The sequence below is a fragment of the Acipenser ruthenus genome, chromosome 20 (genome assembly GCF_902713425.1).
Source record: "Acipenser ruthenus chromosome 20, fAciRut3.2 maternal haplotype, whole genome shotgun sequence".
In the NCBI taxonomy this organism is placed as follows: Eukaryota; Metazoa; Chordata; class Actinopteri; order Acipenseriformes; family Acipenseridae; genus Acipenser; species Acipenser ruthenus.
This window is the reverse complement of record NC_081208.1, coordinates 27,098,799-27,117,288: the sequence shown is the minus strand read 5'-3', so window position 1 is coordinate 27,117,288 and position 18,490 is coordinate 27,098,799.

The following is an 18,490-nucleotide window of genomic DNA, read 5'->3' as shown; positions in this document are numbered from 1 at the left end:
CACCCTTTATCCTCTGTAAAACAAAGCACTGTTTTAATACAGTTTAAATGCTAAAAAACACATTTCAAATATTTGGGAAGGTTCCTGGTAATATACTGTGGCAGTGTGTATATGTGTTGGTGTGGGGAATAATAGGTTGGCAGGGAAGGGGTTAAATTGCTCCCTGTCAAGACATGTGGGAATGTGGCTGGAGCCATGAATTGAATAAATAATACAATTATGAATTAAGTCTCCAGCCACAGGTGTATAAATAAGGTGGTTACAGGTGTTTGCGGGTTAGGATAGGACTGAAGTTTGGGGTTAGAGGTGGCAGTGGAGGCTGCTTAGTGAATTAAAACGTGCTATATAAAGCCAACAGGACAGATTGTGTTGCGTTTTAGACGCCTAACTTCTGTAAAGCCTTTTATTTAAAAGGCTTTTTTTTCCTGTTAGGCATTAAGCTTGTGATATTCTTTTTTTCAAATCTGTGTTTAACGCATAATTTGGAAATTTGAATGTACAGTAAAAGCTCCTACCTTTATCTAAGAGGAAAACATTTTGAACTTGTGACACTTGACACAGTTACTGATTAGACAGCACCTCCCTTTCACTGGAATTGAATGTTACCCAGGATTTAATACCTAAGCTGCACAATACAGTACATCAGTGGTTTGTAATAAAAATATTCATGGGCCTGACAAGTAATTATTACCACATTTGTTCAGACATTTTTTTTCAGACTTTGCTTTCAATTTTTCACCTTAATTTGACAATTACTGCTGCCAACTACTAGTGTTTGCTGTTTTGTGTTCAACTTACTTACTCTGGTATGCTCAAAATGATTTTTCTGTTACAACCTAAGCATACTTAGTTACAGACAAAGACTACATTTGGAAGTATACAACACAAACTAAAATAAAAGTACAAATTAAAATGTTGTAGATCTTTGCATGCTAGAAACATGCTATTGGAAGAAGCATAGAAAAGTGTGGTAAAACACCAGAAAACAGTGGTAATGAGGGGTACTGCAAGAACAAACGCAGCACCACCTTTTGCATATACAAAGCTTAGCTGACTCCAGGCTGTTCTTGAGGTAAATGTATATAAGGTAGATATCCTAATTACACTCAATCACATATAGCTGAACATTAATGACAATACAACCCTGCCATAGGAACTTTGACGGCATTCATTCATGACAGTATACAGGTGCTTTAATAATAGTAGTAAATTAGTAAACTGTGCTTATGGTCCCTGCAAATGGTATAAACTGTTATATTAAGACTTCTTGTAAAACATTTACTTGTTACGTAATACAGAAAACATTCTTTTCTGGAAACCAGGTGAATGGTTATTGTTGCAAAGTGCAAGTGACCTTTTGTACACTTTAATAGTAGGTAAAAGGAATAACCTGTTCTGTGCCAAATCCTGAGTCACCATTGCAGTGCAACTGTATCATTTAAGCACAATAATCTGTTAATTTACTTTTAACAGACACTAGAGTTTAAACAAAAATATGCTTTATACCATCTACATTTTCACAGTAGTTAATTTTCTCATATGTTTAACCTTCGAACCTTCAAATTAAATGAGTCTGTGTGATTTTCTTGATTATTAAAAAGTTGTCTGGACATATAGCACACCCAGTGCATGAACAAAACCACTTACAGGAGTTTAAAACATCTCTGCCCTCCATGAATGTCTCCCCTGAGTTTAAGAGTGTACTCAGAACATGTATATAAATAAAAAAGAAGAGACACAAAATCTGACACAATATTTTTGGGAAATTATACCAGAGCCGTTGCGAGGGAGAGTGAGCGGACAGCATACGTGGGACGCCTCTCTACTGCCAACTAGTGTTGGTGGTGCATGCATGCACCCTCAAAGACCCTTGTGCCTAATGAAGGTGTAGAGGGACAATGATGTGGTGGAACTTGGTGAATGTATGCTGAGTAGTCAATGATAATGAGGCCTTGAAAGAGCGCCCATGACGTGGCCACCCCTCTAGTAGAATGTGTGGCCACCCTCCCCGGTGGGGTTAGGCCAGCCTCATTATAAGCAGTCGATACTGTGTCCACAATCCAGCGGGCCAGTCGCTGTTTTGATAGGGCTTGCCCTAGGGTCCTTTCACCATTGCACCAAGCTCACCGAGCACTGTGCACAATGATTGCACCGAACACCGAGCCGCAATGCACACAAGGCACCGAAGTACCAAGGACTGAGCATGCACCAAGGTACCGAAGCACCGGGGCAGCTAATGCAGTGGTGCCTACCCTGACCGCGTGTAGTCAGCCACCTGGTCAGCGCACAGCATGCACTAGGGGTGAGGCAAGAGCTCAGTTAGTTTGAAAAAGAACAAAGCACAAGAGAGAACACACTTTGCCCAAACTGCGTAAACAACAGCCGGCAGAGTCACTCAACGACAGGGCGGCAAGCCGAGCCCCGGCGGAGGAACGGTGTTCTCCCTGAAGGTGAAGGCTGAAAGACAACACACACACACACCAATACTGCACAGGCAGTCACACTCATACGACGGACAGCCAAGAAAAGATGGTCTGCAACACAAATGAAGCAGACACAAACGAAGAAGGAAAGAGACACTCAAAATGGAGCCGCTGATTCTATGAGAGCGGCAAGCCAGCCCTCAGCACGAATGGAAGTAGAGTCAGTGTCCTGTGGTAAGTTCCACAATATTTTCAACTTGTTAAACCCTGTTCTGGCAGAAGCCTATGTAGTTTACCTGTAACACACTTTTTTGTACTTTGAACTTTTAAAAGTTATAGAATACTAGAGGCTCTCATATTGTAGTTAATGTTTTATAAACAGAGTTTCAGAATATTACAAGCCGAATTACTAACCTATGGCCTAAGACAGTCTAATAAAATGGCATGTCATCGTTACAGGAAATGTTTTTCTTTTCCAGTACCGGTATATTGTCTCTTTTTCTTGTGGTGTACTTCACACGGAATATATTTGGTTACACTGGTGGAAAGCGTATGCTGAAGCTGTTCTGGTCAATTGCACTCTCAGTTGCCTACACAGAGCAGCTTTGTAAGGTGCCACCTGTAAATAATTTAAAAAAAAAATCATATATAAATAATGATTTTTTACAAAGTTATTATTCAGTTTAATTTCCCAGTTTTCAGTGGGTTGATTATCTTTTTACATCGTGTCTCTAATTACTCTAATTTCAACCCTATACACAACTTGTTTCCAACTTTTATTATCTAGCTACAACAAATAGGAAACCTATGTATAGATAGTTGTGATAAACTGTTTAATAACAAACCGTATAAATCAATAGGCAAAGTAGATGTATTTATTTTCTTACAGGATCGGCCTACTACTTCTGAGAAATCTGCTGTTGCAGATGCAAATAATGAAGAAGTTGGCAACAAAGGCAATTTATGCATCATTTTGCCGCAAAACCCAAATGGGCCAGCAGTGGAGGAGATCCTGCAACATTCCCACCAACAATGGGAGGCGTCCCAACAGGTGGCCTCGCTGCTCCCTTCCAGTGCTGTGGTGTGGGAGAAGATGAGACGCTGCCCTTCACCCGTGACACATATGATGACACAAACGTTTCCGATCCCCACTGCGCCATGCATCGACCTGAGGCATCGCCTTCAGGCTTCCACAGCAGCTAATAACCGGGGTCGTCCGCTTGGACGGAGAAATGCCGGATGAGGGGCCCCAGCGCAGCAGCGCTCAGGGAGGCAGTTCCAACTCCGCCCTAGGCAGCCTCCAAAGCAGGCTCCACCTCAGCCTCAGCAGCCCCAGCAGGGCCCCAGAAGCCTTGTGGCCTCAGACCCACACCTTCTCTCAACACCAGCTACAATACTGGCGCACTTGCACCTCAGACTCTTGGGTGCTCGCAAAGGACATTAGTAGCAGTTTGAAAACTGAGAAAATTAAGAGCTTTATAGATAATAATTATCAAAATAAAATCATAAATATCAGAGTTCTGTTTGATTTATGCCAAGCCTGTGGTTTTTTTTGGGTTTTTTTTGTGTTGAAGTGATATTACCAGTAGAGGGCAGTAATATTTAAGATAAGAGCTGCAGATCAAACTACCCCACAACTCGATTATGACTTCATGGGTCATATTCTGTTGGTGTTTATATATATATATATATATATATATATATATATATATATAATTTATTTTAAATTATTAGAAACAGAGGCATCACATAACACATTTACACTTTTGTACATTTATCTTATAAATGACCCAGATTGTACATACGACAGCTGCAGAGGGCAGTAATATTTAAGATAAGAGCTGCAGATCAAACTACCCCACAACTCGATTATGACTTCATGGGTCATATTCTGTTGGTGTTTTTATATATATATATATATATATATATATATATATATATATATATATATATATATATATATATATATAATTTATTTTAAATTATTAGAAACAGAGGCATCACATAACACATTTACACTTTTGTACATTTATCTTATAAATGACCCAGATTGTACATACGACAGCTGCAGAGCTCAACAAGTTTAGCTAGTTGATTTGCATGTTACTAATGTATGGAAACATAGAGGGATTATGAAAACATAACATGCAAGCCCCACCCACCCCCACCCACCTCCACACACACACACACACACACACACACACACACACACACACACACACATACACACACACACACAATAACTTTAATACTCAGAATGCCTCAGGCAAGTTTTTTAAGAGTTCCATAAAAATGAACATTTGACACTTTGATTTATCCGGGATACTAACCTTCATTCTTGCACCAAACCCCATAAAAGAAAATTATACATGATATTTTAAAGTAGATTAAGAGATTTTGTATTCTCTAAGGTATGCAAGCAAAGCCTGAAACATTGTGAATTATGTGTATCTGTGGCCTTTTTTTGATTAATAAGGGATTTTGTCTTGTTTGTCTTTCTGCTGTGAAAAATCTTAGTCGTCAAAGACAACATAATTACAGCAGCATTTCTTTTTTTTTATTATTTCTTGGATGAACACGCATATTAGAAAAATAAATATTACACTTTCAGATTTTTTTTTTCTTTATGAATTTGATAATCATTATGGGAATGGGCTATTCATTTTCAAAGTTGTTCTGTCCATGTTTTGGCAGTGGAATCTTTCTTTAAGTATTTCTCCATACCTCTCACTGTGCGCATTTAAGAAAACAACATGCTATTATTAAAATCCACCATAATCCTTTGCAACTACTTATCTATATAACAGACTAGCATCCCAGTGGATGTTATGGTTAGACATTATATATTAGGAAACAAACAAAATGTAATTGTGTAACTGACAAATAAGAACCTTGTATATTAATAACACTTTGTAATACATTTTCCTGACAGATGAAATCATTAATAATCATTATCAACGTAGATAGGGCTTAGTTAATCCAGCTTTACCAAGCAGCAGCTTGTTCTATTTCAAGTCTGTGCTCCTTTAAAAATGAGCTTCGATTTTCCCATGGAGTTGTGGAAGTCCATCTGATTTTAATGTGTGTTTTTATGGGTATCAGTTTGATGCCAGAAGACACTCAAATCGTTACTCATATTTGAGATGCCTTACACTCAGTTGTCCTCTCCTTAAGACTTGCTCAGGATAACACGGGTGAACTGGAACTCCCCATCAACGAGAAATTCAACATAGATCCACAGATGAAACAGAATTGGGTGGTCCTTGGAAGCCATTTCCACTGCTGTGAAGATATTCAATACCATTATTTGTAAAATAATGTCTGTTTCCTCAAGATATGGTCACAGATGTTTTATTTGAAGACACTATTAAATCCATATTGTTTTTTGGCAACGAAGAAAATCAAACACAACATAAATAAGGATGTATTGAGGTTAGAGTTTTATACATGTCCTCATGTTTCATGTTTGAATGTTCGGGGTCCAATTATCCGACACAGCAATATGAAGTTGATATATTATAAGTAATACCAGCGTACTTTAATTTTTCTGTCAGTGTGGGAATAAGGTTACCCTGACACATGAATTGGTTTTCAAACAGGTGTGTGCACACAATACCAAAATAGATCAATTTAATTGATCAAAACAGTAGTAGATACAGTATTAATAACACAGCTGTTAAAATAATTAAGGTCAAACTTCCTATATATATATATATATATATATATATATATATATATATATATATATATATATATATATATATAATAGAGAGGAGACTCTCTTGTGTAATTTAAAACAGTTAAAGCCATAAGATATGCAAAGAATATGTTTGATACACGGAGGACAATAGAAGGCTTGCTGGAATTAAGAACATCACCACAGACAACGAAGAGTCATAGTTTATGGTAGTTTCAAATGACAATTTGGACCACATACGGTTTTGTGATTCTACTGTATTCCCACGTCCTATGAGACAAAACTTTATGTGCAACAGAGTGTTCTTGATCAGATAAAAAGTGCAACTCATTCAAAAAGGGTTATTAAAACCACAAACTTACAGACAGACAATAGCTGGAAGCGGAATACTTGAACAAAGACACACGAGCAAACTTTAATATATGCTTATTCTGTATTAACGAGATTAAAAGTCATTGCTGCTGGTATAACATATAGAGGAAGCATGTTGTTTTCATCATAGTCAGAAAAGAAAAAAAGAAGCAACAAAGACCAGAACCTTCAAATCAAAAGATAGACCATTATATACCACAGACAAAGCACAGAAGAGATATGCATGTCCTATTATAAAAGGTTGATTTACTCCATCTTCAGCCTACAGTTCTCTATGACCTGTATTGTTCAAACAATAATACCATCCATTATCTGTAAAATAGATTTCCAGGGGCATTCACCTGGCTTGGGGATTTGATGGTTTTTTGCTGAACAGTGCTCTTTTATAGTAAAAGTCAACTATAATCTTGGAAAGGAAGCTAACTCAATACTTCATCTTTGTTTTGATTATTCTTACCCCCATCCCCCACTACCCCCCTTATAGATAATGCATGTTCTGACAGTACAACTCACTTCTTGATTATTTCAGTTTTTTTTTTAAATCATTGTACATTTATGACAGAAAGTTGGATAAGGGACAATACGTTTGGTGTATTGGGGAAACAAAGGAGCATCCAAATACCTTTTTTGATAGGTAATTATATAAAGTCTTTAATAAAGTCTTCCAGGACTAAAAAAAAAAGGTCAAGTTACCTGTCTTCCCTTGTACAAGGTGCGAGCACCTTTGTTGAGTGAAAGATCTATGCAGCAGAGATGGATGGCTCTTTGATAGAAATAGCTTCATTTATTTGAGGTCGTCCCAGTGACGATGGGAATTACAATGTTTAAACTAACTAGTGTTTTGCTTGTTTAAGGTTCCATTGTAATACAAATAGACTGTAAAAGCAGTAGCAAGCATTTAATTTAATCAATTTAAGAAATAGTTCAATTTCTGTCTCAACTAAACAAAAACTGTTTTAACCATTAAAATATCAATTAAACTAGATAATATAAATGTTTAGTTTATATAAATGTTTTACTGCAATAAAAAACAGAGGAACTGTTACGTGTGAATATAAGACAATAAAGTATAAACTGTATTTAATAACTTTAGTGTACAGTGAACCAACTAAAGAAAAATAATTCATTTAGTGACTTTGCCTTTACTTGCTTGTAGTGCTGGGCATGAAACAATAGGTTTTGGCAGATGAAGCAGGATTCTTTTGGAGCTCAGCAATTTAAAAGCCAAGGTCCTTTCTATAATAGCGATCTTGTTAATATTAACAAACAAAATACCTTTTGGATAACAGAAGGTAGGAGTTTATATTAAAATAAACATTTTTCTATATATATCACAGAAATGAATTAGAACCTGGCAAGAAGAGATGAAAGCATAAAGTGAAGGACGGTTTACTGTGTTAAGCTAAAATTTGGTTATTAGAAAATGCTCACAGTAGTGTTTCATATTAATCAATACTAAAATTGGCAAGAGGATAGGTTGTCTTAAAACTTGCTTCAACTGGATTTTGTATGAACAGAGAAAGAGGTCAGACTTAGTTCAGTCACTGTAACACTATTACATTCTAATATGTTAACAGTGGCCTGAATTTAGATGAAAATAAGTGGACCTTCCACTGAAAGCTGAAAGCTTAAATGACTTCATAACAGAGGCCTATGACAAAACTCCCTACAATTCCTATTAAATATCCTGTTAACACACACCTGTATATGAAAGTAAACTAATCTGAAAAGGTGACATGCTACACTGCTAAGAGGGACATATATTGTAGACCCACGTTAATATAATCAAACAAAAAGTTGATGTTATATATATATATAAACAGCATCTCTTTTAATACACATATAAACTTGTATTATACTAGGTAGCAAGGACCCCATGGACTCCAGTTCACCTAACTTTTTAGAGAAAATGAGAACCACGAGATCATGTTCCAATATTTTGGAAAGGAGTTACATCAAATTAATTTTCAATGTTTTTATATAACTCCAATTAGTTTTAAAAAGGAATTGACCAGATCCTTCTAGAATATATCATTAAATCAAAGCTGTCAAGGCAGATTGATGATCAGATTTAATTGAGACTCCTGATGTATTCAAGAGGGAAAATCCTATATAAACCTAGAGCAAGACCCATTCTGTACCATTGAACTTGATCTTGCAAGCTGACGTGGTCCATACACTGAGGGTCTGATTTCTGTTTGGTCAAAGTCAGAAGTCTCTGCCTTTTGAAGACATAACTGTAGGTGCTCTAGCTTTTTGCCTGGCTAGCCTGAAGGCTAAGCATATAATAACCATATCTGTATTACTGCATTGAAGTACTAATGCTGTTAAACCTGTAAAGGCACTGGATTGCCCAGATTGCTTATTACTTGGGATTTATGATGGTCTGTGCAACCAACCAATCCATTTTTTAAAAGCATTTAATAAACCGAAAGAACACTACTACTGTTCAGATTCGTTAAAACGTCAAATTAAATGAGTCTGTGTGATTTTCTTGATTATTAAAAAGTTGTCTGGACATATAGCACATCCAGTGCAAGAACAAAACTACTTAAAGGAAATTAAAACATCTCTGTCCTCCTTAAACATCTCCCCTGAGTTTAAGAGTGTGCTCAGAGTTTTATATATATATATAAAGAGGAACGTGGACGTTGACACCTCAACAAAGTGTTTTGAAAAAGACAAATGTGCCGCTGAGTTATATGTGGAGAGCTGTTGCCAGCGGTTTTGTTTTGAATGTGATGTTCGCTGATAACCTATTCAAGTGCAGTACATGGGCAATGCTGTTTAAAGGTCATATTTGTATCTGGAATTTTGTTGGCTGTGTTTAGACAGAAACTTGTTCCAACATCCAATGCAAGACAAAGATCTGAAGAACCTATTCAATTTGGGTCAATAACCTATAATGTATCTTTTTACAAGAAGCATATGATTCTCTCTGGCAACATCATGAACACATTTGAAAGAGCCCAGAGGCACTGTGTGTTAGTTTGCTATGAAGTATATTTCAATCATCAATTACACTACAAAGACGTTCTATATTGTTGCTTTTTCTTCCAAGTGGTTAGTCATAGTTTTGATAAACAAGTACAGTCAAACCAAACCTGCTCATGCGACCACCTTTATTTAGCGACAGCAACTGCGTTATTGTCATGTTTCATAGCAGCATCCAATAAATCTTTCCAGTGATCTTTAAATAGATGAACCTTAACCACTTCAACTCCAGATGTAAAAATGAAACCCCAGGTACCAGATTTTGAAAATAATAATAATAATAATAATGTTTTCAAACCTGTAATTGCTATAAAATGTTGACATATGATGAATAAAACACAAATAAATGACCTAAACTGTGTTTTTCATTAACCCTTTATGCTCCTGTGTACTACATACCCATGTTCAATATAGAGATAAAAACACCTTTTTTATTTTATTTTTTATTTTTTGTTTGAACAATGAAAACAAAAATGCTGCTAATAACAATAAGTAAACAGTAATAATCAAATAAAAATCAAACAACATCAAAACGTGTGCCATTATGGACTTGCTCTGTGCCATTTATTGTTACAATACAACAGAATACAACAGGGGTTGCCTTCGCAACCACTGCACATTTTCTAGTGTCCTTTCTATTGTTTTTGCATTCGTAGCAGACCCTGCACCTTTTTTGCAGTCTCTGCTTCCCTTGTGTTGGAGGGATAGTCACAAATGCGTGTACAGGGCTACTTTGCGCAGGCATTGTGATGGATCTGGCTGCCACAGACGGCTGCTTTATTGCCTTGTACCCAGTACTGTGTTTTGATAGTATTTCGTCACAGCACTGCCATTTTAAACCAAAAAGATTTCAGTTTGCAGCTGGCTTACCTGTAAAGTAGCTGCATGCTCTTTTGTTTGTACAGTCACAAAGGTAAGTGATTAGCTTTTCGGGAACTAAAGCAAAAAAACACTCCAATGGAGAACGCAAACTCTCAAGTTCCACGGCGGAGTGCACATCTGTGTAAACAGGTGGAAAATCCAGTGATGGAGGACTGGCATCATCGTAGGGATCAGTAATAAACACCCAGTCCCCTGCTGTTCTTGGCTCCACATCCTCTTCATCATCATCGCTGAGTGATAAGTCAGAATCACTGTCGCTGGTATCGAAATCCTCCGAACCAGCTTTGAACTCTTCATCACTCCTGTTGTCGCTCTCCATGTACGTTGCCATGTTTAGATTCCGCTAAAAACTATATAAACTACAACTAAACAAGTAAAACTAATAATTAAACAAAAAATAATCATTTAAAACACTATATATATATATATATATATATATACTTGTAAAAGTTGAATGGCTTCCTGCAATATATCTCAGTCTTCTAAATGCCCACAGCTAGATTGGAATCGCTACATGACATGCAATTGGATACAAATGTCACCTGACCCTCCCCCGACTTTCATTGCACATTCCACAGTACTAGCACTGCCTTAGAGAATGAAACCTGAAACACTAGACTGAGAAACCGCTCATAGAATAGAATGGGGAACTTGACGTACGCATGTACAGCATAGTACTGTAAGTGGGTTTTCATTTGACGTACGTGCGTACGTCATGGTGTTGAAGTGGTTCAATGTATGCCAAGCATTAGGTAGTTAAAGTTAAAAAGAAAAAAAAATGACCTCAATCAACTTTTAAAGAAGTTTTTTAGACAATAATATTTACAGACCATAATAGCCTAGTTGTAAAAACAATTATTCAATATTCATGTTTCAGATGGCTCTCAATGCTAAAGCCTTTTGATCGTGCATATCTTCAGCAGCTTTTATACTGCATTGTTTTTTATTCTCTCTCACTCTGTTACATAATCTAAATGTGGCAGAGACATTCCCTTATGGTCTTTTGTCCACTGGCAACTATGCTAAGACCTCAAAAACAAATTACAATTAGTCCACAAGCGCGTGTCACATATACAATACATTACTTTGGCTGCACCAGTGTGAGCTAAACTGCTTTCTCATAGAGCTGGTTTCTGGGAACATTCAGGCCTAGATTATGTATTATGACTCAGAAAAAGTATTTCACAGTAGAGTGATACTGATAAGAATAATTAAACCAAGTGAATTAAACCTCTAAATACTGCTATTCAAACTGCACATCAAAGAGGCTTCTACGCCTGACATTGTGTCGGTAAACACACCTTGCATTCCAGGAATATTTACAAAATCCCCTTGGCTTTGAACCTTTTATCTATAAAAGAAAAATAGAATAAATAAAAAAAAAATATGTTGAGTAAATAAAGCCTAAATATATGGTTGATGACATGAATACTGACAGTTTTGTTTAGGAAGGAGTCTGTCTTCACAAAGGACTAAAGACACAGTTATCTATTCGAAGAAATATACAGGCTTTATTTTTAATCTAGAGGAAGTGCAGTTTGGAATCCATTCAGATGTAAAATTATTCCATTAGAGTGAAGACAGTGAGTCCCTTTGTGCAATGAATACATTTCTTTACTAAAACTTAGAATTCCAGTGAACACAATTAATTCCAGTAACTTCACTCAGGCTGCTCAAGTCGTACTGGAAAACCAACTGCTCAAAAACAAAACAGCAGACCAGTAAATTAATATACTAATATGGTAACACTACGTGTCTCTAACTATAATGTAATTGCACTGTAACTGCTTGTAGTGTTACATGGTAATTACATTGTAAATACACAACCATTTGTGTAATTGCAAAATGCTTTTTTTTTTTAGCTTAGGCCCAGATTTATAAAAGGATTGCGCATGTTTTACGGCTGTAAAATGGGCGCTGAGGGTTCTGAATTCTTGGATGGGATTTATAAAACACACGCAATGGCATAAACACGCAATTAAGACGTGATTTGCGGGGGCAATGTCTCTGTGCGCTTTTAGCTCTTGATGCATATGTCATTCTGTATATGCATATGTAATTCTGGGGGGGTTCTGAACGAAACCGCTAAAATTGGGAGGGGATTTTGCAAATGAGGTCTATTAAATATTCTGTCTAATTTACTAAAGCTGCCGGTAATTGCGGGCCTCGTATTTGCTTGGTTATTTTAAGAACTGTGAAAAGCAGACGTTAATTTGCTGCAGTCAGACAGTTGGTTATATAAAAGGCAAGGTTATGTGGGAGACTTTTCTTTTTTGTGCCATTCATTTTCTTTTGGAATATGTAGCCCACACACGCAGGGTTGACCCAAACCCGCTATTTATTGTGAGAGGTGTGTAATTCTCCACCACTAATTGCTGTGAGGGGTATTTAAATGGTTTGATTGCGGAATCGTCTGCTTCACCTAATTAGTCTTATAAAATAGGTCGTTATTTTGACGCTGAGTACGGCCATACTGAACACGCACATTATGTGGCTTTTTGCGGTCGGTTTTTCCCCTTTATAAATTTGGGCCTTAAACTATTAAATTGGTTATCCTAGGTTAGTCTTTCTTTAAATTTACCAAACCTAGGATTCCATTTTAACCATGGCAGCTACTGTATAGGTTAGTGCAGAAAGAGGTAAAAGCAAGTAGAGTGGAAAGTATAACCCTTTCCGTTCTACTTTGTAAATAAACTCTTTTGACATACTTTGATATTAGCAGGTTTTGAAGACACTGTTTTTTATTTTTATTGAAAGTATGGTTTGCTTAGCAAGTCCAAAGCTCTTCCTGTCCTTACAAAGACTTAATCTGCTTTAAGTAAGCTCCTGTCAAAGCCACCTGGGCCTGTTGTAGAAGCGAATAAATGGTAATCTTTTTTTTTTGTGTGCTGAAAGATTGAAATGTTAATAAAACAATATGACCCTAAAAACTAGCTTTCATCAATATAATCATAATGAATTTGACATTAAAGCCTTATTTCCATAAGCCTCTGGTAAACACCTGCAATAACTTACATTTGTGAATATACAGAAAAACCTGTCAAATCAAGGCATTTTTTGAACTACTTATTTGGTCAGATTATTTTTTTTCTCCCTCATAATTATTAAGTATGCCCAGCATTCCTTAGGTGGCATTAAGGCCTTGGTTAGAGCATGTGTATTCATGGTCGGAGAACTAGATATTTCACATTGTTCAACAGGCTTAGCTGTCTAGTTCAATATCGGCTAACTGTTTATATTTTGGTCTGCTGTAAAACACATAAGCAAAAGTTAAAAAGTCTCGACAGCAAATAAATGACCCAATCTTAAAACTATTCATATGCGATCAGACTGACATGTGGCTGAAAGATGGTCAACATAATACATAAATCTAAAGCTGCAAAATAGAAATATACAAAAACAAACACTACTTAAATTAGAGTCAAGTTAGTAGATGTCAATGAAAACAACAAGCACACAACAGTATCAGATTACTGTTATTCTTACATAAAACCAGATCATATATATAACATATTTAATGTAATCATCAAGGAATTAGTTCAATGGAACATACTCCACACACAAGTCAAGCACAATTAGATAATGATGATAAGTCTTCTATATGTGAACTTCTCCCTGTTTTGTAAAACAGTACCAGTATCTAAAGTATTCATCAAACTCATGCAGTTTTATTTGAATTCTCTTCTTTACTGTAATGCAGTTTCCTGTCCAGGTCTAATGGTTATTATCAGTGCTCATAACATCACTTTAAGAGTACAATACAGTATCGTATTCTAAGTATAGGTTCTACAACTTTGGAAGTTAGTAAGAAGACCTAGTTTTACATTTTCTAACCAAATTAAGAAACTGTGTCCATCAAGAAGTTGTGTTGACGATCAACCCCTCAAGATGAATAGTTACCATTAAGCAGTTAATGCAATAACACTAACAAGGATAAGCTACAGCAGGCTTTACTTTAAATTCAGCTATGGCCAAAAGTCTTGCATCACCCTATAGAATTAACACATTTTGCTTCATAAAGTGGAATGAAACTTGCTGAATCATGCTACGTTAACATATTGAATTACATACTGCTTTGTAGTTTTCCATATACTGAAATTTCAAAATCTATCATGAAATACTATACTACTATTATGGCTTCAGGTAGACTTTTGAGATATCAGTTTGTAGTTTTTTTTTGATTACATGATGTTAAATAAAAAATCTAAATTATGTTCATATAGTTGTTTTTTTTTAATTCTAGGTGATGCAAAACTTTTATCATGACGCAAGTTCTAAAATAATCTTGCCCATTGCTTTGTGCCTGCACATGTCAAATTTTAATGAAGGGGGATTCCATACATCTCATCAGTGCTTCAGTAGAAACACTGAAGAAATCACCCTTTACTCGGGTGACAGGATTACTCCAACAGTGACATCATTGCACTTGAGAGACACTCCTCATTTAGATCAGAATAATCTGTGGTTATTCTTGGCTGTGCTCAAATCCAACACTCAAGAGATGAAACAACTGAGCATTAAGGTGATTTATTAATTAAATGAAAATCCCCTGCCAGAGATAAACAATGAAAGATAAAGCCCCACACGATCAGCATGTCAAAAAAAAACAACTGACTGATTGTAAGCGATTTATACTAACGTTTTTGTTATATTTGGCACTTCTTGCAGAATTACAGCTGGTAGTATGTATTTGTGTTGTGGCAACATTTCATATAAATACTGGGTTGCTAATATGTTTGGATTTTAAATCTTTGTTGCACTCGGTTTAAACATTAAATTAGAAACGACACCAACAACAGGATTGTTGGAACACGAGTCACAGAATCACAACAGATGCTGCACACTTACTCCAGTTAGTTTGTTTAAAAAATAAATGTGCCCATTATTCACTTCACAGTTCCTTTACCCTCTTTTCGTCACCTTCTTTCAGGCTTCCTGTGTAAAGGGAAAACAATATCCAAGAGTGCCATATTAAGACATTAAAAAGTCAAAGTTAGTCACGACAACGATATAGTACTAAAATGATGTTTTAGAGGCAGTTTTTTTCATTATTGTTTAACCTGGAGATGACATCATTTAGGTTTTGCTGAATTAAGTCATCTGAGGATTGCTGGTATTTTATAGCAACCCATTGGATGAGGTACGAAACTGTTGCAGGTCAGTGCAGGCAGATGTACACAATGAGTCAAGAAACTGGTTATACTCTATTGGTTCTGTGCAGGAGTGATGTACATGTTATTAGCAGGTGCTGTTGACCATACAGTTTATAAGGCAGCCATTTTAAGGCAAGACTAACAGCTGTGACAAATGGGGCTTTTGAGATGGACCAGATAAAAGTTGCGGTTTAGTGGGTCACACTCTTCCTGCAGCAGCTTCAGGGACTTTACTCAGTCTCACACCACCTGACACACACACCACTGTTCACATCATCAACGTCTTGCCATTACCAATGCTGGATTTCTGTCCTTGATGCAATACTAGTGGTCCAAAGGTCTGATTATTTAGAAAAAAAAATAAATAAAATCACATCAGATACTAAATTGTTGTGTTTACACTGCCAGCATTTAATTGATTTTTACAGAAGTCTTTTCAGGTTAGATATTAGAAGCACAGGTGTTCCTACTGAAGTATGACCTACATTGGTCAGGCATAAGTGAAGTAACAAGGCTTCTCTAAAAGTCAATAAAACTGGACATATAAATGAAAAAAAAAAGAAATTAAAAGATTTTCTGTGTGGTGCACTTGCTTGTGATGTGGTAACTACAGCTGCACGCAATACTGCATTTAGCTCTGCTGTTTGTTGAGTTATATATGCTAGTATTTTATTCATGTTGACTGAAGAACAAATATTGCAGATTGGGTTATCCCTGATAAGAATACTCTAAGCTCTGGTCACTCTACTTCAGTGTGTATTTCTCTATCTGTCAATCCGTCAGTCTAAAGAGCTGTACTGAATACAGAATCACATATTGACACGACTGTAATGCTGAAATGTATTTCTTTTGCATTTTGGTCAGGTTACAATAATTGCACTATTGAGTTAAGTAAATTATTATTATTATTATTATTATTATTATTATTATTATTATTATTATTATTATTATTATTATTATTATTGTTGATAGTAAATATGTATGTTGATTAGTATTATTTGATTTTAATGGATATAACTAAATAGGACTGTAGCTAATATAATGTTGTTGCATAGTAGAGTTAGGGTGTAGTCTGTGGTTTTTGGTTAGAGTGCGAGGGAGAGAAAGAGCGATACCACAACTTGCTTTTAGCACATATCCTGCAGCTCTGTATTCTAAGACTGCAGAACCGGTGCCTTAAGCTGAGGGAACACAAAGCCATTTTTTCAGGAACAGTGGCTTGAAACCTGGTTCCAGGAGACAGTGAAACCTAGTTTGAGGCAACTTTGTTGTATTAAACCCCCAAGTCTCCCCTGATGTGCCATGCAGTGGCCTGAAACCTAGTCTCCTGAAACCAAGTTCCAAGCAACAAAGTGGCTCTGTATTCCCTCAGCTTCAGAAAAAACAAAAGAATGTTGAAAGCTTGCCTTAGGCATTGCTCTTCGAGAAACAGCCTGGCTTCCCTGAAGCATCTAACTAAAAAAGCTTAATCTGCTTACACAACTATTGTAGGAGCTCACTGAAGATGAAAATACAGGCCCGGTATCATAAACACGTCAGAACATCTCAAGAACTGGAATTAGGGTTAAACTAGAGTTTATACTCTTGAGGGTAGTCAACTAAGGAGAGTTCATTTGAACATATGAGCATATGAGCATAGGGGGGAGTGGACTACCAGGCTTTATGATATTTACCCCCAAAAAATCAAAGCAAAATGGTTTAATTTCATTGACTGCACCCAGATAAGAAATATATATATATATATATATATATATATATATATATATATATATATATATATATATATATATATATATATATATATATATATATATATGCCCCAGTTGAAAATGTTGAACCATTATTGCATTCAGGGGCTCTTGGAATGATGGCATATTTACTTTGCTGGGAAATATCTCAACAAAACAATTCAAATCTGATAATTAGTAAAAAATGGTATATCAAAATTCAAAGGTGGATATCAATTTATTCTTGAAATGATCATACATTTTTTTGGTTTACCTTAGATTTTACTCACAAAGGAAAACATCTTTTAAATTTACAAAACAATGATAAAACAAATACCAAGTTTATGAACTGAAGTTCATGAGAAGGGAATACTCCCAGTGGGAGTTATTATCTGACAATCCAGATATAAAACAGGCAGACATTTTTTTCCCTTTGTGTCCATTTTGGCACCCCCCACCTCAACCCTTGCAGCTACCCCTGGGCTTGCTTCTATTCTCCTGCATGGTTCAAATTGCTTTGTCCACATGGCCAGTCAGTCTTCCCCCAGCCAAAATGTCTCTATGATTCTCAACAAAACCAATTAAATTAATTTACGTCGTGGGGATCTTTCCTTTCAATGGTTGTTTTTCTCTCTTCAAAAAGATTGTACAAATGAGGACAAAATGGATTTGTGAATTCCCAAAAGGTTGGGTACTGACCTCATTTCTTGGCCAGCGAAAGGCTAGGGTCCTGTTTTTTTCCAATCCATTCAGTGTGTTCTTCTGAAAAAGTTATTTTCTGCTTCTGATACTGCAAATGTTCCCTTCAAAACCACTGAAACAAATTATTACTCTCATTAAAGAGTAAGTAGCGGGGTTCCAAAAAATATATTGTTATACGTCCACCACATGTTGCTACAACTTTTTAAATAATGTACCTGTAATTTTTCTTTTCATTGTTATCATCCTAACAACTTTTTAGGCATACCTTCTAAAGTTTGTTTCAAAGCTGTTCAAAATGGCCGCTATAGTGCACTGGGGTTTGAGATCTGTCCTCTAAATCACTAAGGAAGCAATTAAAAAAAAGAAAAACTCATAATAAGTGCCCTAGCTTTTCTGTTCCGTTCCACATCATGGATTGCTGTCGCTGCGTTACCTGTTTGACAATGTGGACAGTAATCGTTACACTATCAATGCACTAGAGCAGCCATTTTGCAAAATAACTTTGAAACAGGCTTTGAAGGTATAAGTGTAAAAAGTTGT